Genomic DNA, 21,801 nt, shown 5'->3' with positions numbered 1-21,801 from the left:
AGAAGACGATGACAGTAAGAAGCGACTAAAGGTGACGGTGTAGAAGACGAAGAGATGACGAAGTTGCTGCAGTACGAAGGACAACGAGAGGCAGAAAGGACGGAAGGTAGCCGAAGAACCTGACGAAGAAGGTGAAAGGATGCAAACTCGGCAATGCTTCGATGGTGGTTTTTGAGGGAAAAACAGAGCTGTTCAGCCTGAAAGCTGAGAGAGAGAGAAACTCTTCTGGAAAATGATTGCTGGCTACCAGCAAAGTCATGGCTGACCATCGATTGTCCTCTTCGATCTGGGACTGATTCCAGGCTTTGATATCGGAACATTCTACCCTCCAAACGGCAAATTTGTTGAACCCTGGACTCTGCTGCTCACTGCAGCCAAACATAGATCTTCATCATTGGCATCGAGATTTGCAAGTTCTAGGTCCTCCTTCACGGCTGTGGCTTGCATGATCATGTCGTTCGATTTGGATATGATCACAATACGTTTCTCAGTAACTGTATCATCCAAATGTATGGCCACTGTGGGTGTGTTGAAGACGCCCAGTCGGTTTTTGACAACCTAACCGTTCCTAACACCTACTCTTGGAATATTTTGACCAACATCTATTTGCAGAATGGCAGGGTTCATGATGCCCGGAACTTGTTTGGAAGGATGCCTCGTCATGATGTGGTTTCATGGAACACCATGATTTCTATCTGTGCTCAAAGCAGTCTTGAGTATGAGGCCCTCGAAATTTTCTGGAGCATGCATCTGGAAGAAGCTGAACCTGATCGTGTAACTTACATCTGCATCCTGAATGCATGTGGCAACGTCAAGGCCTTAGACGAGGGAAAGGAAGTTCATTCTGCTGTCCTCTCCAGTGGATTTGAGCACGACATTGCCATCTTTAACACCCTTATAGACATGTATGGAAAGTGCAACACTTTGGATGATGCAAAGAATATATTTGCCGGAATGGCTAACCGGAGTATCGTGTCTTGAAATGCTATGTTAACAGCTTATGTAGATAGTCAACATGAATCAGAAGCCTTAGAACTCTTCTACTGCATGAACTCTGAAAAAAATTGAGGGGAACAGAGTAACCTATCTTTGTGTTCTGGATGCATGTGCTAACTTGGGGATATTGGAGGAGGGGCACAAAGTGCATGCTGCCATTGTTGATAGCTCGCATCGTCTTGAACTAACAGTGTCAAATAGTCTCATTCACATGTATGGAAAGTGCAAAAGTCTTCTCAATTGCAGAGGTTGACAAGACTGTGTATTGTAGATAAACTCCATGGGTTTCACCAAGGTTTACCATTTGAATACTAGCAGTTATTGATTATGGACAGCATGGAATGTTGAGGCTTTTCTAGACTTTAACTGAATACAATAAGCTTCTGGTTCCGCACATTCAAGTTGCTGTTAAACTAGACACGGTTTTTGTGCTTCTTGTAAGGACAATCTCAGATTGACTAGTTAAGCAAAGTCAAGTTACAAGAACTGGCTATTTGAATACAGAGAATGGGATCTTTTCTTCTCTAAAAGACACCAACAAAGATAAGGCATTGAACAATAATGTGGAATGCGTATGCTGGAAATGCCCGTCCTCTTCGCATATTTGTTGAACTTCTATCCTGAAATTAGTCAAGGTCTTCTGTAGACACGACTTTTCTTTGCTCTCGAAACCCTTCGACATCTTTGGTGAACCCGACGTGAAAGCGTCGCAGAAATTTCAGGATGGGAGACACTTCAGCCTCTATTTCAGCTTCTTCTTCAATTCCAGCTGCGTCTACTTCAGCTCCATCTATGACTGCTGCGTCAAGTACTTCAACGGAGGATCTAAAACAGATTTTGCAGAATATGTCCATGTATATGCAGCTCCAAAATTAGCAAACACAAATGTATATGCAGCAACAACAACAATTGCATCAACAACAGTTGTCTCAGCAAAGGCAACTCTATTCGGAGCAGGAGAATGCAAACAGCGCGACTAAGGCTATTGAAGCAGTTGAGAGTGAGAAGAAGCTATTTGACGGGCGTAATGTTTCAGCATATTTAAAGACATATGAAATCAAGATGGGGTTTTTTGGAGTTCCTGCTGGACTTATGAGTAAGTACTTCCTTCGTCTTGTCACACCTGCTTTGAGAACAAAAGTGACTGATTTATTTATTCAAAATACACATTGGCAAGATTTTAAGAAGGCACTAAAAGAAGAATACTTCCTTGAGGACTTTGGTATGGCTACTCGACGATCATTCCGAGAGTGGGTCTACATGCCAAACAAAGGTCTTGCTGCTTCGGAGTTGATTCGAGAATTTGAAGAGAGGTATAGTCAGCTTGATGCCATTGAACAAAGAGCATTGGATGTTGAAAAAGTTGAGCTTTTCTTGCAAGCTGCAGATCCTGCTCTTCAAGAAGAATTGGGTGAGCTTCTTGAAGATCGCACGAAGCCTATGGGTCTTAAAACTGATTGGCAGGATGCTCAGGATGCAGTCTCGACTTTGACCAAGAGGAGGATATGGAAGACTCGCCTACAGAATGGTTCCATGACGCCTACACCATCATCTGCTCCTATGCCTACTTCTATCCCTGTTATTTCTTCTCCTCCTCAGCCAGTTTCTTGGCCTATGCCAGTGCCTACTGTTTCTACTCCACCTATTCCTCCTGTTCCACGACCGATGCCTACACCTTCTGCTCCAAAACCATCCGCTCCATCGGTGCCTACTTCTCTTGATGATATAATCAAAGGTATCACAGATTTGACACTTGAGTCAGTTAAAGCAGAGTTGGTGGGTAAGTTGAAGGAGCAGTTTACTTCGACTATGCCTACTACTTCTTCCAGTGCTCCTACTGCACCTAGGAGTGCTCCTAGTGCTCCTAGGAGAGATCGGAGATGTATTTGGTGTGATAGTACGGAGCATCAGCATTGCAGGGATTGTGACTCTTTCCAGGATGCAAGGAGGCAGAATTTGGTATATTGGGGGCAAGATGGTAAGATTTGGTTGACTGAGACAGGAGCTCCACTTGCTACCAACTTTGGTAAAGGTGGAATGAAGAAGTTAGTGGAGGACATGGCTGCGCGTACTTCTTATGTGACGGCTAGAGGTGATGCTTCTGCATATGGAGTACAGATTGAGAAGGGATCGGAGACTCAGTCCACACTATGGACTTATGCTATGGAGACTGCAAACAAGGGGAAAATTCAGCAAACTGTTTTGACTAGCGCAGGCTCTAGCATCAGATCAGAGACAGGATGGGACTCGCCTGTTGACAGGTATTCTATTTATGCTTATTTGGCTAAATCTCATGGTGCAGATGTATTTGTTGAGGAGAAGCGTAAGAGGGATGAAGAAAATCCAAGTGCAGCTAAGAAGACTAGAGGGGGTGAGTTTGTTACTCCACCTACTGCAGGACCATCTTCAAGACCAGGGCCAGATCGACAGATGGAGGATGCTCAAAAGAGGGAAAAGAGGCAAGAGCCTAGAGAGAGAAAACAGCCAGGATTCAGGATGATGTCCGATATTGAGACATCTACAGATATGAAGAAAATCTTTAATGATAAGATACTTGGCAGTGAGGTGACTTTCACTATTTCTGAGATTTTGGGCATCTCAAAAAGAGAGTTTCAGGATCAGTTTCAGGAGGTCCTGAAGAGGAAAAGACATGCATTGGCTACCACTGATACACAGGGAGTTTTGATTGGAGAGTTGGATGAGGATGATGATGAGGTTATGGTTGATAATGCTTCTGTTTTGCCACAGGTAGAGAAGAGGGTTCAGCCTATGCATTATGCTGAAATTGATGAGCCTGTTTTGATACCGCGTAGTCACTTCTCGCGAAGCCATTGGGCGAGGGCAACTACAGAGACGATGGTAAAGGTTGGAGAAAAACAGGTGCCTTATGTTGCATTGGTTGATCATGGTTCAGAGATTAATCTCATTGTTCGTGGAGTTTATGAGAGTAACAGATGGCCTATGGATGTAGAGCATGGGTGGCGTATGAGAGCCGCCAATAACACTGCAGGTGATTTATATGCTGCTTGCCCTAGTGTCAGGGTTTCTATTGGTGATGTAGAGGAGGATTTTCATTTCTTTGTGCAGGATTCATGCTCATATCCTATAATTCTTGGTCAGCCATTCATTACAGAGATGCGCATGGAGACAAAGGTCATGGATGATGGATCTGCTTATGCACGGATTCGCAGTAAAGATGGTATGAGAGCAGTTCAGTTTATGACTGTATGTGTGAACCATGTTAGAAACAGAGATACTCTGAGAGATGCACCCTTGCCCACTGTGAGGGATTCGGGTTTTCATTAGGTACCGCCGTTTCGCAAGACGACGGTGGTACAGAGGAGAGGAGATTGGAGTTCTCGCCTCCTGGCAGCAGTGTTTTCTCCTCCGGTTATGTTGGGATTTCAGCAAATAGTTCGATGAGCTATCAGAAGACTTCTAGATTGTCTAGAGCTGCCAGGCAGTATATATGCAGGAAGGAGAAAAATTTGAAAAATGCAGGAATTTTGGAGGATGATGAGCACATAGATGGGATGTATGACAGTGTGATTTGTGCAGATACGATGACAGAGATGGGAGATATGCTGAAAACTGATAGGATGAATTGTCATGGTAATGTATTAGTGCAGTCCCTGGACATGTTTCATGAAATTGCAGATTTTATGTCACAGATTGAGTTAGAGGCTGAGGTAACTCAGCAAAGAGTGTTGAGTGCTGAAGAAATTCAGCAAACAGAGTTTCCAGCTGGTTATGATCAGCTTTCAGAGAGACAGAGGGCTGAAAATTTTCAGCCAACAGAGTTTACTGCTGAAATATTTCAGCATTCAGAGTTTGGGGCTGTTCCTATGCAGTCCATAGAGCAGAGGGCTGAGAATATTCAGCCATTGGAGTGCAGAATTGCTGATTTACAGCAAGGTTTATGTAATGCAGAAGAGCATAATGAAGCCAGGGTTGACACGAAATACAAAACTGTGGATAAGAAGGTGAAGCCGGTTGCTGTACCGCTTCCACCTGACAGTGATCAGCAAATAGAGAGGGCTGCTAAACAGCAAATTTTGAGGAATCCGGAGCATATTGGTCATAAATTTTCAGCAGAGACACTTGCTGAATTGAAAATAGGAAATGGTGATTTCTTGTTACCCATGGAGAAGCAATGCTTTCAGGAGATGCTTGAGCGTCATGGAAGGGGATTTGCTTTTGTCCCACATGAGATTGGATGTGTGAATCCTGATATTGTTGCTCCTATGGTCATCTTTACTATTCCTCATATCCCATGGAATCTCCGACCTATTCCAGTGCCTAAAGCACACTTGCCAAAGTTGATTGATTTGTTGAATGAGAAAATCAGGATGGGAATCCTTGAGCCTTCATCTGCACCATACTCAAACAGGTGGTTTACAGTTCCAAAGAAGAATGGTACTCTTCGATTTATTCAGGACATGCAGCCAGTGAACAGAGTTACCATCAGGAATGTTGGTATAGGTCCAATTGTGGATGAGTTTGCAGAGGCATTTGCTGGACGTGCCATCTATTCTTTGGGTGATTTGTATTCAGGATATGATCAGTTTCAGCTGGCTTTGGAAAGCAGGGACATAACCACCATGAGAACTCCTATTGGGCTTGTCAGGATGTGTACCTTGCCTCAAGGTGCCACTAATTCTGTTGCGCATATGATGAATGCCATGCATAAGGTCCTTCGTGATTACATACCTCAGCTTACTATGCCTTTCTTGGATGATGTGCCCATTAAGGGGTGTGCAGAAGAAGAGAAGAATGAGAGCCTAAATGAGCAGGGATGCAGGTACTTTGTGGCTGATCATATTTCAGCATGTGAGAAGATTTTGGCTAGGTTAGAAGAAGTGAACTTGACACTTTCAGGGCAAAAATTTGTTTTTGGAGTGAATGAGGTTGTTATTGTTGGACATATGTGTGGATATTATGGCAGGAAACCCTCACCTGATAAGGTGAATGCTATAGGCAAGATTGTAGAGTATTGTTCTACCACTTCTGAGGTACGGAGATTCATTGGTGCTTGCATGTTTTATATGATTTGGATACCTCATTTTGCACACATTGCAGATTGTTTGTATCAGCTGCTTCGAAAGGGGCAGAAATTTTATTGGGATGAGAGTCACACTAGAGCCATGCGGAAATTGAAGAAGTTATTGCAGAATGCTCCTACTCTCAGGAAAGCGGATTATAATTGTGATAGGCCTATTGTATTGACAGTTGACACTAGTCCAATTGGCATAGGTTGGGCTGTGGGTCAAGATGATGCAGATGGAAATAGGTATGCTATTCGGTTTGGGCCGAAAGTCCTAAACGAGAGACAGAGGAGATATCCGCAAATCAAGAGAGAGTTATTGGGAATTGTCACGGCTCTCAAATGTGACAAGGAGTACTTTATTGGAGCTTCAATTGAGGTAGAGACAGATTGCTTGCCATTGATTGGTATGATTACCAGTTGCTCTACTCCGGATATAGCCATGTTGAGATGGATTGCATACATCAAGTCATTAAATCCGGAATTTAAACACATAGCAGGGAAGGATAATCCAGTGGCTGATATGTTGTCTAGAGCCAGGTATGATGATGAGGAGACTCTACTTGCAGAAGAGGATGATGCAGAAATTTCAGCCACTATGGTTGATCATGTTTGTCATGTTTATGATATTGTGGCTTTCACAGAAGAGCTCTATGTTGGAGATTGGTTGCAGATTGGCAGGTACCTTAGTACACTAAGCAAAAGAGATGAATGGACAGATGAAGAGTTCAAGAAGATCAGAAGGAAAGCCTATGGTTATTTTCTCAAGAACGGATTTCTTTGGAAGCATCCGAAGAAAAGAGGCGGATTACCTTTGCGGGTTGTCTGCGATAGAGAGTCACAGTTACAGGTGATGAGGGAGTTTCATAAGAGTCCTTGGGCTGGTCATAGAGGAGTATGGGCTACTTATGAGAAGATCAGGGAGAAATATTGGTGGAAAGGCATGTACAGAGATGTTTCTCACTTTGTTGAGACTTGCAGAGACTGCCAGATGTATTCAGTAGTACGTCATAGAGATGAGCTTCATCCGACCTATCCGCTATGCATTCATTATAAGTGGGTAGTTGATTTGGTTACCATGCCTATGGGTCTATGGCAGATGAGATACATTGTTTTGGCTAGAGAGGATCTTACCAATCATGTTGAGGGCAGATCTTTGAGAACGAAGACCACTAGTGCAGTGTGTAAGTTCTTATTGGAGGAAATTTTCTGCAGGTATGGTTGTGTGGGTAAGATCACTGCGGATCGTGGTGAATTGGATGCAGATGAAGCTAGGGAGTTTTTCTCTCAACTAGGAATCAAATTGGCTCTAACCACAGCATACAATCCAGAGGGAAATGGAAAGAGTGAAAGAGGACATCCGCCAATAGTGAAAGCATTAGCCAAAGCATGCAGAGGACGGATTGGAGAATGGCCGAGACTTCTTCCATTTGCTTTGTGGGCTGATCGTACGACCCATAGTGTTACCACAGGATATATGCCTGCAGAGTTGATGTATGGTCAGAAACCTGTTATGCCGATTGAGACTTGTGCTTTGACTTGGTCAGTTTTACCTTGGCAGGAGGATTTGACGAGAGAGGAGCTCTTAGCTCTTCGGATTCGACAGTTGGAGAGGAGACCTGAGGATATTCAGCTAGCTATTGACAGGTTGAAAGTTGCTAGACTAAGGAACAAGGACAGGTTTGATAGCAGGCATCGCTTGCGGCCTAGAGCAATAGAAGAGGGAGATTGGGTATTGGTCTTTGATAGCAGCCTTGAAAATCAGCATACTGCACTTCGGAAGATGGTGAAAAGATGGTTTGGGCCATACATAGTCAGACATGTCTTTGATAATGCAACATATGAGCTGACAGAATTGGATGGAACAGTGCTTAGAGTGCCTATTGCTGGAAAAAGAATCAAGATTTTCAAGAAAAGAGATGATGAGGATTACGCATTGGAAGAATTTTCGAGAGAAGAGCAACGACAAGAAACTCCAATGGAAGAGACAGATGATATGGCTGGATACCTTGTTGATCTACCGGAAATGCATAATGAAGAGATTGATTTGTTTGTGGATCTTGATGATAATGATCATGGGTAGTTGGCCCATCCGGAGGATGCGCAGGATTAGAGGGGGTGGATGTCGTATTGCTGCGCATTCGAGGTGTGTAAACACCCAAAAGTTGTGCATGGGATTTGGTACTTTGTATATACTCAGTTGATGTGTTTACATTTATTTTCTGCGCATGAGTGAACATGATGAGATGCTTTCAGCCTATGTTGATACATGTTGCTGCAAAAAGGTTTGGAATCATTGCTTGCCAAAATCCATCAGCACTATTGCTCGTAGACGAGGAGCCATTGACTGTTGGACGGATTCACGGTTTAAGCTTAATGACTGAGGCTGCTTCATCATGTGGTTTTGGGTTTTCTACAGAGCGAAAGAGGATGGCCCTGTTCTTCTGGGTTTGTGGCATTCATGGGAGCACGGTGGCCATGGCCATGAGCACACACAGGTGCATGCATATGTGACTACACACGCATCGGAGGAGAAGAAAGAAGCTAAGGTTTATCATTGAATTTGAAGAACAGATGAGATGCGGACCATTGAAGGTGAAGAACTGATGAGTTGTGGTTTAATGCTGATCCTTGAATGTGAAAAATAGGTGATTTTCAAACTACAATTGTTGGAGATATGCAGTATAGTCAAGAGCTTTTGTATAAGCTAAAACTTCTACAAGCTCTAGAATAGATAGTTTGAATTAGAATCAAATGACTACGAAGGCTAAAGAGGGGATTTTGAAAGGTTAAAGAAGGAGGGAAAAGGAGAGCCGTGCTTTGAGGGGAAAAAGGAGAAGCTTTTGGAGCTATGTTGAAAAGGAGGTATTTTGGGCGGGATGAACAGGCAGAAACAGGGGAGGAGAGTGTGCTACGAATTGTGGAAGAGAGGAAAAATAGAGGAAGGAGGAAAGAAAATAGATAAGGGAGGAACGTCATGAACGGAGCTATGGGATGGTGAGCACTGTAGCAGAAGGAGGTGCAGAGAACAAAGAGGCCATGGTGCAGCTAAAGACTAAGATGAAGAAGGAGGTCTCGACTGATCATCTCTTGTGGTGAGAGAGAAGCAAAAAACAGGGAGCTCGAAATAGCATCATCGACAGTCATCCAATCGAGGATTTGAAGACGAATAGCTCATTGGCACTGCAGTACCGATTGGACGACACGGCATCAGGAGACCACATTAGCTGCCACACCCTGTCTGCGCTCGTTTCCATGACGATTGATCAGCGGTGTGTAGAGAAGATCCAGCAGAACAGTGCCAAGGGAAGAGAAGGAGGACTATTCTGGACTGGCGAGATTCACTGGGAAACGACGGCAACCTGCACCACATGTGACAAAGGAGATACAAAGCAGAACATTGCTGTGACGGAGAAAAGCTAGAAGATTTTGACGGAGGCCGTGAGGAAGAAGACAATGACAATAAGAAGCGACTAAAGGTGACGGTGTAGAAGACGAAGAGATGACGAAGTTGCTGCAGTACGAAGGACAACGAGAGGCAGAAAGGACGGAAGGTAGCCGAAGAACCTGACGAAGAAGGTGAAAGGATGCAAACTCGGCAATGCTTCGATGGTGGTTTTTGAGGGAAAAACAGAGCTGTTCAGCCTGAAAGCTGAGAGAGAGAGAAACTCTTCTGGAAAATGATTGCTGGCTACCAGCAAAGTCATGGCTGACCATCGATTATCCTCTTCGATCTGGGACTGATTCCAGGCTTTGATATCGGAACATTCTACCCTCCAAACGGCAAATTTGTTGAACCCTGGACTCTGCTGCTCACTGCAGCCAAACATAGATCTTCATCATTGGCATCGAGATTTGCAAGTTCTAGGTCCTCCTTCACGGCTGTGGCTTGCATGATCATGTCGTTCGATTTGGATATGATCACAATACGTTTCTCAGTAACTGTATCATCCAAATGTATGGCCACTGTGGGTGTGTTGAAGACGCCCAGTCGGTTTTTGACAACCTAACCGTTCCTAACACCTACTCTTGGAATATTTTGACCAACATCTATTTGCAGAATGGCAGGGTTCATGATGCCCGGAACTTGTTTGGAAGGATGCCTCGTCATGATGTGGTTTCATGGAACACCATGATTTCTATCTGTGCTCAAAGCAGTCTTGAGTATGAGGCCCTCGAAATTTTCTGGAGCATGCATCTGGAAGAAGCTGAACCTGATCGTGTAACTTACATCTGCATCCTGAATGCATGTGGCAACGTCAAGGCCTTAGACGAGGGAAAGGAAGTTCATTCTGTTGTCCTCTCCAGTGGATTTGAGCACGACATTGCCATCTTTAACACCCTTATAGACATGTATGGAAAGTGCAACACTTTGGATGATGCAAAGAATATATTTGCCGGAATGGCTAACCGGAGTATCGTGTCTTGAAATGCTATGTTAACAGCTTATGTAGATAGTCAACATGAATCAGAAGCCTTAGAACTCTTCTACTGCATGAACTCTGAAAAAAATTGAGGGGAACAGAGTAACCTATCTTTGTGTTCTGGATGCATGTGCTAACTTGGGGATATTGGAGGAGGGGCACAAAGTGCATGCTGCCATTGTTGATAGCTCGCATCGTCTTGAACTAACAGTGTCAAATAGTCTCATTCACATGTATGGAAAGTGCAAAAGTCTTCTCAATTGCAGAGGTTGACAAGACTGTGTATTGTAGATAAACTCCATGGGTTTCACCAAGGTTTACCATTTGAATACTAGAAGTTATTGATTATGGACAGCATGGAATGTTGAGGCTTTTCTAGACTTTAACTGAATACAATAAGCTTCTGGTTCCGCACATTCAAGTTGCTGTTAAACTAGACACGGTTTTTGTGCTTCTTGTAAGGACAATCTCAGATTGACTAGTTAAGCAAAGTCAAGTTACAAGAACTGGCTATTTGAATACAGAGAATGGGATCTTTTCTTCTCTAAAAGACACCAACAAAGATAAGGCATTGAACAATAATGTGGAATGCGTATGCTGGAAATGCCCGTCCTCTTCGCATATTTGTTGAACTTCTATCCTGAAATTAGTCAAGGTCTTCTGTAGACACGACTTTTCTTTGCTCTCGAAACCCTTCGACAACGCTGCACTTGGTTCAAGGAGAATGGGAAACGAGAGGGATGCAAAGCTCAACCTCTCTGCCATAAGGCATAGTCCCATTCCGTTCCCCTAAAACAGCGTAAATCGGGTAAGACGTAACTCTAGGTCATCGTTCTCATTATTCTTTTTGATGATGATGATCATTCCGCTGTTCCTCGAGATTTTTGAGAAAAGTTTTCGGCTAACCGGGACCACCCAACCGTAGGACGGACCCATGGCCCATCCTCCACAGTTTCCTCAGTTTGTTTTAGTTATGTAATTATCTAACACATTAATTTTGACATATAACAATCAGCTTTTTTAATTAATCTTGTTAAGCACTGGTTCCTTCACGTAATCTTATCACGTGACATATAAAAACAATATCAAGCAAGTTCTTTTAACATCTCATCATTTTATCTTTGAATTACAAGAAGTTCTGCCCGTAGGCTTGTCCATAATCTGCCCGAAGGCTAACCAGTAATCTCCAGGGATCATTATTCCAAGCTTCCACCCGTCAACTAGTATGCGGGCCTCGACATCTAATCCCGAGTCACGTTAGCCTCTTGTGCAGGACCCGAAAGGCGAGGGATTTACGGCCAGAGCCCCCCCTGGCACCCAAGCGTCCTCCTGCTCCAAGTAGAACTCAATGGAGAGACCTCTCGCGGCGGGTTCGGTCCACGTTCCCAGCGCGGTCAACAACCCCCTTGGTTAGGGTCAGGCAGGCAGTCGGGGGTAACTAAAGCTGCCTCTCCCTTCAGGCCTTTAACCTGAAGTATAGGTACTTGTTTAATTTGTAATTCATAATTCAAACAGAGCCCTAAAATCTCTAGTAAGCACAAACATTTCATTAATCAACCCAGTTGTATGGCAAACTGATAAGGAAGTGTTCTTTCCTTTTTTCCTTGTGAATCAATCACAAAATGATTTCATACATGTTACACAAGTCCTGCGATGGAATAATCTGTTTAGATTCTTTAGGCTGACGTATGTCAGGCCTAGGGTTTCTTCATTTAGGGACAAACCCTAGTTTCTTATCTTTATGAAATTATTATCCTTACGGTAAGGAAAGTAGTCAAGTGTTAGGGTATGAATGTTTCTATGTTTAGATTGGTTCGGTTAGCTTGTGGAAGGTAATCTTACTTGTCTTGTCACAGTTTTACTATCCTTGTGACAATTAACTTTCCCAATCAATACAGTTTAATTTGGCATATAGCATAAATGCCAAGATGATACAAAGGCGACAATACTCCTTGGGACAAAAGGCCTAGCTGAGAATTTAGTGTATACACACTTTATTAGTTCCAAGTCCTCAAATAGTAGGGGAAAAGTGTTAATAGAGTGTCATCCAGCAATTCCCCATTACATTTTCTTTCCAAATGAGTTCGTATATCTAATTTTTATACTTGTTAATTCCTAACATTTAACTTTCGTTTTCTTTAAAGATGAACTCATGCCAAATAACAACAGTTGCCTTGCTAAGATGTGCAACTAGCAAAGATAACTCCCTAGTAATTTGAGCATTGAAGAAACCTTCCATGAATTTAGCCATTTTACCATGATTCGTTGCGAAAGGAATAAGACTAATGGTGCAAGATATAATTTCTACACTTTAGGAATATATTACTATAGTAAATGGTTAATCTTGCCTATAATTTTATAATGCTTGATGCAATTTGAAGAAAGCTAATTTGTATACAAACCGAATTAACATCAAGAAGAAAAACCTGGCTTTGAGGTGAGACATCCACATGGATACCGGGAGATGACCCTCCCGCAGCTACACCTTGGACTTCCTTCGGCGGCATCGTAGTTCGAATGTGAGATAGCCTTTTCCTTTTTCTTCTTGGAATTCCACCGTCTTCTCCTTCCTTTTCTTTTTCCTTTTCCCCACTCTTCCTCCTTCACTCCCTCTTTTCACTCCCTCTACTTCCCTCCCTATCTTTTATCTCACGGTTATTTCTTCCTTACGGGATACCATACGAAGCCATTGGATTTTTAGGACATGGGAGTGTGTGGACACCGGCTTGTTTGATAAGACTAAGAACACAAAGCTCAACTACGAGAGCACTTGCACAAAAAGATTTAAAAGTGAGTGAAGGAATTAATGCAAGAGAATGGAAGTCCGCAAGGTAGCCTAAGGACAAGGTAGGCCTAGGGGTGTGACTTGAATAGTCTAAAGAGCTAAGAGGGGGAAAAAAAAGAACAAGGGCTTAGGGGGAAAATTAAAACCGGAAGGGGAAACAAGGGGGCTTAAGGGGGGGAAAATTTAAACCCCGGGGGGGAGGGGGGGGGGTATAATAAGGACTTTTGGGGGATTAAAATCCGGAGGGGAAAAAACAAGGCTTAGGGGGGGGATTTAAAACCCCGGGAGGGGGGGGGGGGGAGAACAAGGGCCTTAGGGGGGAATTTAGAACCCCAGGAGGGGGGGAAGAACAAGGGGCTTAGGGGGGGAATTTAAAATCCCGGGAGGGGGGGGGGAGAACAAGGGCTTAAGAAGCCCACCTTGGAACCTTCCAAGGAGCTTCTGGAAGGGCCACGTGGGGGGGGGATAGGACTCCCCCAGGCAATGATACAAAGGCCAAGGGCAGCGTGGGCTACGGATCCCGGCGACGGCCGGCTTTCCGTCGATGCTGGGGTCCACGTCTCTCTCCCAGCCCAGCTCCTCGTCAGCGTAGAGCGGCAACTCACGGCGATTCCCTTCACGTATGGCAGCGATGACCACCATCCTCTCTTGTTGCCCAAAGACACGGCTTCTCCCTCAAGGCTACTGTCAGCAGCACGGCGCAAATCCTCTCTCTCTCTCTCTCTTATGATAGGCTCTTCTCTCACGGCCCCCCAGCCTCCCCTGTACAGCGGCCCCCTCCCCTCGTTTAAATAGTGGAGGGAGGGGGGATCTTCTCTTATTGCGTGTCGACACGCATGTCTCCCCCTCCCTACAAGGCTCCACCAAGGAGCTTAGTAGCTCCTTCTATTCCCCTCCCCCTCCAGCTCGTCAGTCGGCTGGAGGGATAAGGGGGGGATTTTTTTTTTTTTTTAATTCTATTAGTCCGAATTATTTTCTCCACGCGAAATATTACAAGAAGACTGAAGTGACAGTCACAGTAGTGAGCTATGAAGAGACACTGTAGTGGCTCTGGTGCCCTTTCATACCTCCCATACCTCTTGCAAGGTGTATCCACGACCTAAGAAGGATTATTAAATGCCATTCTTGAGTATTGTAGTGAGGAGATAATGTACTATTGATAGAGAGAGAGAGAGAGAGAGAGTCAGAGATAGTCAATTCTATCAAAACAATGTATCTTTCTATGAGAGATTGAGAGAGAAAACTATGAAGACATTGAAAATGAATACTATGTGATTGATTTCCATTCAAAAGTGTTGTATTCGTTTATGTTCCTTGTTCTATTGATGGATTCTATGAAGATGTTGAAGATTATGGTTGATTCTATTAAATCCGTGGAAGATATCTACTATGATGCTACGTGAAGATTTGTTGTTTTCCTTGTTTTGGTCATCTAAAGAATGAAACAAAAGCTTGTTGATATTTCAAGATAGCTTTTCTTGCAGTAGAAACCCCTTTTCCTTGGTATCTCTCTTGGGGCTCAATCTTTTTGGTGCGCAGCCGGGGAAACTTACCATCAACAAGCATCAGAAGAGGTTGAAAATGAGGGAAATTGCATTGCCAAGAAGAGGAGAATTCAATGGATGTTTGCAAAGTTCCTTCTTCCATTGAAGAGTTGTATATTCTTATTGCCAAAGCCACATTTTACAAGAAGTTCATCCCACAATGGCAGAAACATATTACCATCATGATGCAAGCTCTATGCTGTGGACTATTTCTTCTTCTTATTGAAGCAATAGAGACGTGCATCTTGGTGGTTGGGAACAAACTGAATAGCAGAAATAGAGAGAATGACCATTTATGGAAGATTTGACATTCATTGAGAAGTTTCCAAACATCATTAAGTGGGAGATCGTGAAGAAGCTTCAGGAGTCGTGGTCAGTGAAAGTTCATAAAACAAGAAGGAAAAGAGTTGAAATTTGCTCGTGGATGCTCAACAGCAAGATACGTGGGATGCTTGGTGTTCTGACAACCTTCTATTTGTCCAATTAGTAACCCACTGGAAGTTGGTAGACAAAGTGTTTTTCATAACATACACTATTAAAACCATCAGAAGCTGGCATTATTATGATGATGGCACAACAACAATCCTAAGAAGAACATACACTATTAAAACCATTAGAAGTTGGCATTATTATGATGATGGCACAACAACAATCCTAAGAAGAACATACACTATTAAAACCATCAGAAGCTGGCATTATTATGATGATGGCACAACAACAATCTTAATAAGAATGAATTTTGATACTTTCATAATGGAATATCTCCCCCTCTATAGTGGTTTAAAAGCTGAATTCAGAGATGTTGAAAAAAAGGAAGTAGAAGATATGTTGGCCAGAGAATCCTCCAGAGACTGAAGCCCCTCTCTAATTCTATTCTGTTGAGTACAGACCAACTGGTTGGAGCCAACCCCCTGATGAATTGTTAAGAATCGCGTGATGGGGGGATGTGCTTGAGCTGCTGCACCAAACACACATTGTATACACAAGAGGAATCTCACTCAAGAACACAAGAAGAGAGATGGAGGCCAAAACATTTTCTTGCTAGTTTCTTCTTCTTCTTCCACACACTATACAATGTACACAATGTATAAATAAGATACAACATAAAGGAAAGCGGCCTTCTAAGTCAAACAGTACATAACCGACTACACTAATCGACTGGCGCTATATCTTTGCCAGCTGTAGGTAGGTGTAACAAACTAAATATAATAAGTGATAAGTCAGTGGCCATGTGAGTATCATAATGACCACAAACATGCTAAGTGTAGATGTGGAGACTTATCTAGCTAGGCAGTCCATCATCAATGTCTGCACGTGTTGAGCTTGCCATCTCAACACTCCCCCTCAAGCTCAACTCTATCTCTGCAACTCCAAGTAAGCTTCGAAACTCTCGAAGCTTCTCTACACCCAATGCCTTTGTGAAAATGTCAGCTATCTGAGCTTGTGTGCTGACATACACCAAGTCAATCTCTCCTACAAGTACCTTCTCTCTCACAAAGTGGTAGTGCATCTCAATGTGTTTTGTCCTAGCATGGAACACTAGATTTCTAGCTAACTGTATGCTACTCATGTTGTCATAATGAATGACAACTGGACCATCTACCTGCACATCCAAGTCACCTAATAACGTTTGCAATCATACCACCTCATATGCTGCCATAGCAGCACCTCTGTACTCAGCCTCTGTACTCGATAAGCAAATGTAGGTTGCTTTTTGCTGCTCCATGTAACTGTTGCACTACCAAGGGAAAACATAAATCCACTTGTAGATCTTCTGTCTGACATGCTACCAGCCTAATCAGCATCTGTGTATCCAAAGACCTGTACATCCTTACCTACCTCATAAAAAAGTCCATAATGTAAAGTGGACTTCACATATCTCAATATACGTCTAACTGCATCCAAATGAGGCTTTCTAGGCATCTACATAAACTGACTAACAAGGCCAACAGCATAGCTCAAGTTTGGCCTTGTGATAGTCCGTAAATCAAACTCCCTACTATCCTCCTGAACATAGTAGGGTCTTCTATCTCATTCCCAACATCAGCACTCAGCTTCACATTTTGCTCCAATGGTACTAAAAGAGGCTTACATGCTGTCATACCATACTTGGATAACATATCCAAGCCATACTGCCTTTGGGATAGCCATATACCATCATCACATCTGATCACCTCAATACCAAGAAAGTATCTCAGCTCACCCAAATCTTTCATCTCAAACTTCTTCTTCAAGAAGTCCTTAACTTCAGCAATCCCATTGTCACTGTCACCTGTAATAATCAATCATCCACATAGATGACTATGATGGCCAACCCTACATCTCCTTTTCTCACATAAAGTGAGTGATCACAGCATCAGAAATACAAAATCCAATATTGACAAGATACTCTCCAATCTTGTCAGACCATCCTCTAGGTGCTTGCTTCAACCCATGGAGCGCCTTCTTTAACCTGCACACATATGTGGGATGCTCTAAATTCTCATAACCTGCTGGCTGCTCCATATACACTTCTTCTTGCAATTCACCATGCAAGAAGGCATTCTTAACATCCATTTGCTGCAAACTCCAACCTTTGGCTGTTGCCAAGGCAATCACACACCTAACACTTGCCATCCTAGCAACTAGACTAAATGTCTCGTCATAATCTATGCCGTATGTTTGAGCATAGCCTTTTGCAACCAGCCTAGCCTTATACCTACTAACTGAACCATCTGCATTATGCTTGACTTTGTAAACCCACTTACAGCCAATAGCTTTCTTACCCTTAGGTAAGGGTACCAAATCCCAAGTCTTATTGGCTTCTAATGCAGCCATCTTCTCATCCATTGCTGCATCCCAATGAGCATGACCAACAGGATCCTCAAAATAAGGGAGCTCAACATCCTCAACTAGTTTCACCATATAAGCATAATGATGAGTTGCATAACCTTCAAAACCAAATCTTTTAACAAGGTATCTGATCCTACTAGATCTACATACCATCGGATCACCCAATGGAGCCTTTACATTACTATGAGCTCTCTGTACACCTGGTGTCCTGACTGAAGGAATGCCAAGCTCATCATCCAAACTCTCCGAACCACTAGAATCTCCATCAAATCCCAAATGACTGGTAGATGCATCATTACCATCCAACACTTTCTTCTTTCCTTTGTCATTCCCTGCAACACTTATAGATCCATCTGAAGATGTGGGACTACTCCTTAGTCTCCCAGACCAAGGGCTCACTGTAGGTATAGTACCAGATCATGTTTCTGGTCCACTAAGACTCTATGATTCTTGTTTTTTTTTTGCACATAGTTGTCCTGATCATTATCATCATCTAATACATCACCAGTAGGTGCATACCAGCTGCCCATATCATCAAAGATAACATCCTTGCTCACTCTGAACTCACCTGTGAGACAGGTTTATAACAACGATACCCTTTCTAATCTAAAGAGTACCCAATAAAAATACATTTTTCAGCCTTTGGATCAAGCTTCTTCCATAGCTCATCTGGCACATAAACATATGCAACACATCCAAATACCTTCAAGTGCGATACATCGGGCTTCTTGCCAGTAAAGCACTCTTCAGGAGTCATCCCATGAACTGCAGCTGTGGGAGTTCTGTTCATAATGTAGACAGCAGTATGAACAGCCTCAGACTAAAAATATTTGGGCTTTTTTTTTTCAACCATTAATGCCCGTGCAACTTCTGCAATATGCATGTTTTTTCTTTCTGCAACACCATTTTGCTATGGGATATACCTGCAATAAATTGCCTCTTTATCCCATGAGTTCTCAAAAAGCCACTGAACTCATTAGAGAGGTACTCTCCCCCTCCATCTAATCTCAAGCACTTCACTTTTAAGCTTGTTTCTGTTTCAACAGCTGCCTTAAAAGATTTGAAGTGCTCAAGCACATCACTCTTTTCCTTCATGAAGTATACCCATAGCTTCCTTGAATAGTCATCAATAAATGTGACAAAGTATTTGCTGCCACCAAGAGATACATTCTGTGTAGGCCCCCAAACATTTGTATGTACTACATCAAGTATATTTCTGCTCACTTCTCTATCATGCAAGAAGGGTTGTCTCGCCTGCTTACCAAACTGGCATGCTTCACAGACTTTATGCAATTTTGCAACTCTAAAAGAAGGCAACCCTGTAACCAATCCTCTGGACTGCATTAATTTCAGCCTTTGCACATTTGCATGTCCAATAGGTTTATGCCATATTTCAATATCTGCAACTACTCCTTTTCCTTTAGCATACATAGCAGCATCCATTGCAGGAATTCTAGTATCTAAAGTGAACATTCGGCCAACTCTACTTCCTTTTGCGGCCAACCTGCACTTATCATTAAAGTCTTCTACAAAACAACCTTTTGTATTGAATCAAACCTGCAAACCCTACTCTACCATTTGGCCAACAGATACTAGATTCTTTGTAATTGATGGCACATGTAATACATCTGTCAGACTCTTTGTCTCGCCATCATACAAGGACAAGGGAACATTTTCAATGTGTGAAATTGGGTGGCATGAATCATCACCCGTCTATACATAACCTAGGTTTTGTAAGTCCTGCATCTCTCCAAACAATTCAACATGACTGGTCATATGATTAGATGCACCTGAATCGACATACTATACATCATCATGTGTCCCTTTCCTGTAACTGCATTCATCATATGCTGCATAACAAACAGATGCTCATTTTTGTCTTCATTCTGTCGTGAAGACGATGCATAGTTTCCTTGCTCCAATTTACCACTGCGAATATCATCCTTCTTTGCATAGCAATGGGCTGCAATATGGCCTGTTTTGCTACAATAATGGCAAACAACAGCAGAATTTCCAGAACCTCTATTCTGCCATCCACCTCTTCCTCTAGAGCTCCCTTGCCTCTAAAAATTCCTCTGCCTCCAAAAACTTGCATTTCACCAAACTGTTGATTGAACCTGTTTTGCTGGTTATCGCCAGCACGTCCCATACCACCGCCTCTTGAAGAGGATCTACCATGTCCCCTTCTTGAACTCAAGTAAAATTCTTGGACCTGTTCACGATTTCTTTCAGACGAATCGCCCTACATATTGATCTCTTCAGTAATCATGAGAGAGATCAGCTCATCAAAATCTGGAAATGGCTTCCATACATATACTGAAGTAACAAATGATTTCCATGCCTTCTCATTGTTAAGGCCACTTAGAGTGGAAGAAACCAAATCATCATCATCCGGCATTGCATCAATCTCTACTAAAGCATCTACAATGCTCCTCACCTTCAACACATACTCATTGACAGACATTTTCCCTTTCTTCAAGGCATTCAACTCTTACTTCAGTTGAATCTTTCGTGCCTTTATATTTACTGAAAACATGCTCTCAAAAATTGTCCAAGATGCATGTGAAGTTTCTGCATTCCTGATATGTCCCAGCATAGTATTATCAATGATCCAGTACATCACCTTTTTGTCTTTTGCATTCTAGTCTTTCCATGCTTTTAACTCATCTGCAGTCGGAGGAATACCCAGCTCTGGCTCCTTTTCTTCACGTGAGACAAACTCATAAAGGCCCTTTCCAATGAGGAAGTTCGTCACACGGAACTTCCATGAAGGGTAGTTGTTCTTGTGGTACTTCTCAATAATGGGATTTCCACTGTTCTCTACCATTATCACAAACAAGGATACAACACAACAAGCTAGTCTTCTGCAATCTTTCACAACACGTGCACAGCAATACACCAAGCAATCTTTTTCACTGATTGCTCAATAGTACATGTAATCTGCAACTTGTTTGCAGATAAACCTTATATTTTCTTCCTGAAAACACCTCAAAAATTACAGATTCGCAATCTCTAACCTATGCACCCACTTTCGGTCAATACAGCCGAAATCACAGTGTACCTTGAAACTATTGTCCGCAACCTTGCGGCTCTAAAACGGGGCTTGAAACGGCCTCAAACGCCCAAAATCACTGCGAGAAAGCCTTAAAGGGTTAATCTAAAAAATATACAATGATCTTCTTGCACACCAAATCTCACAGCAATCTAAGATTTTTGCTCAACCCTACTTCCGGTGCCTCCACATGCACTATCCAAGAGAGAGAGTGGAAGAATGGGAGAGCTTCTTACCCATTGCTTGCTTGCTCGAACCTTATTTCTTCTCCTTCACTTCAAACTTCGAAATCAGCCTCTCTCAGTGGTGCGGCTCTAATACCATGTCAAGAATCGCATGATGGGGGGATGTGCTTGAGCTGCTGCGCCAAACACACACTGTATACACAAGAGGAAGCTCACTCAAGAACATAAGAAGAGAGATGGAGACCAAAATATTTTCTTGCTAGTTTCTTCTTCTTCTTCCACACACTATACAATGTACACAAAGTATAGATAAGATACAACATAAAGGAAAGTGGCCTTCTAAGTCAAACAGTGCATAACCGACTACACTAATCGACTGGCGCTATATCTTTGCCAGCTGTAGATAGGTGTAACAAACTAAATATAATAAGTGATAAGTCAGTGGCCATGTGAGTATCATAATGATCACCAACGTGCTAAGTGTAGATGTGCAGACTCATCTAGGGTCCATCATCAATGTCCGCACATGTTGAGTTTGCCATCTCAACGTGAATGACGCAATCAAGAGGCAAACGTTGGAATGAGTCCAGAGGTACGTGAGAAGAGAGAATGCAAGAATCAAGGTTGAAAACGAGCTTGCAGCAGAAGCCTCTTTTGACGCCCTAAAAGCACTCTTTACAAAAGTCCCCATGGCGACTCAAGGTCCCCTTCCTAGTCAGATTTGTCCTGAAAATATTAATGACAGGCCAGCAAATGTAGTCCTTACCAATTTTTAAGGGAGAGTACAATGAAGACCCCAATCTTCATATAGCAGAATTAATGGTAGCATGTGTGGCTAACAATGCCAGAACCCCTGGACATTGGTTAGCAATCTTTTCTGCCACTTTCAAAGGCGCGGCATTTCAATGGTATGAGAGACAAGCAGTAGGAACTTTTGGT

Source organism: Lygodium microphyllum, chromosome 19, assembly GCF_053477565.2.
Source record: "Lygodium microphyllum isolate KBCC chromosome 19, Lygodium_microphyllum_v1.1.10, whole genome shotgun sequence".
In the NCBI taxonomy this organism is placed as follows: domain Eukaryota; kingdom Viridiplantae; phylum Streptophyta; class Polypodiopsida; order Schizaeales; family Lygodiaceae; genus Lygodium; species Lygodium microphyllum.
Note: the sequence above shows the minus strand (reverse complement) of the source record.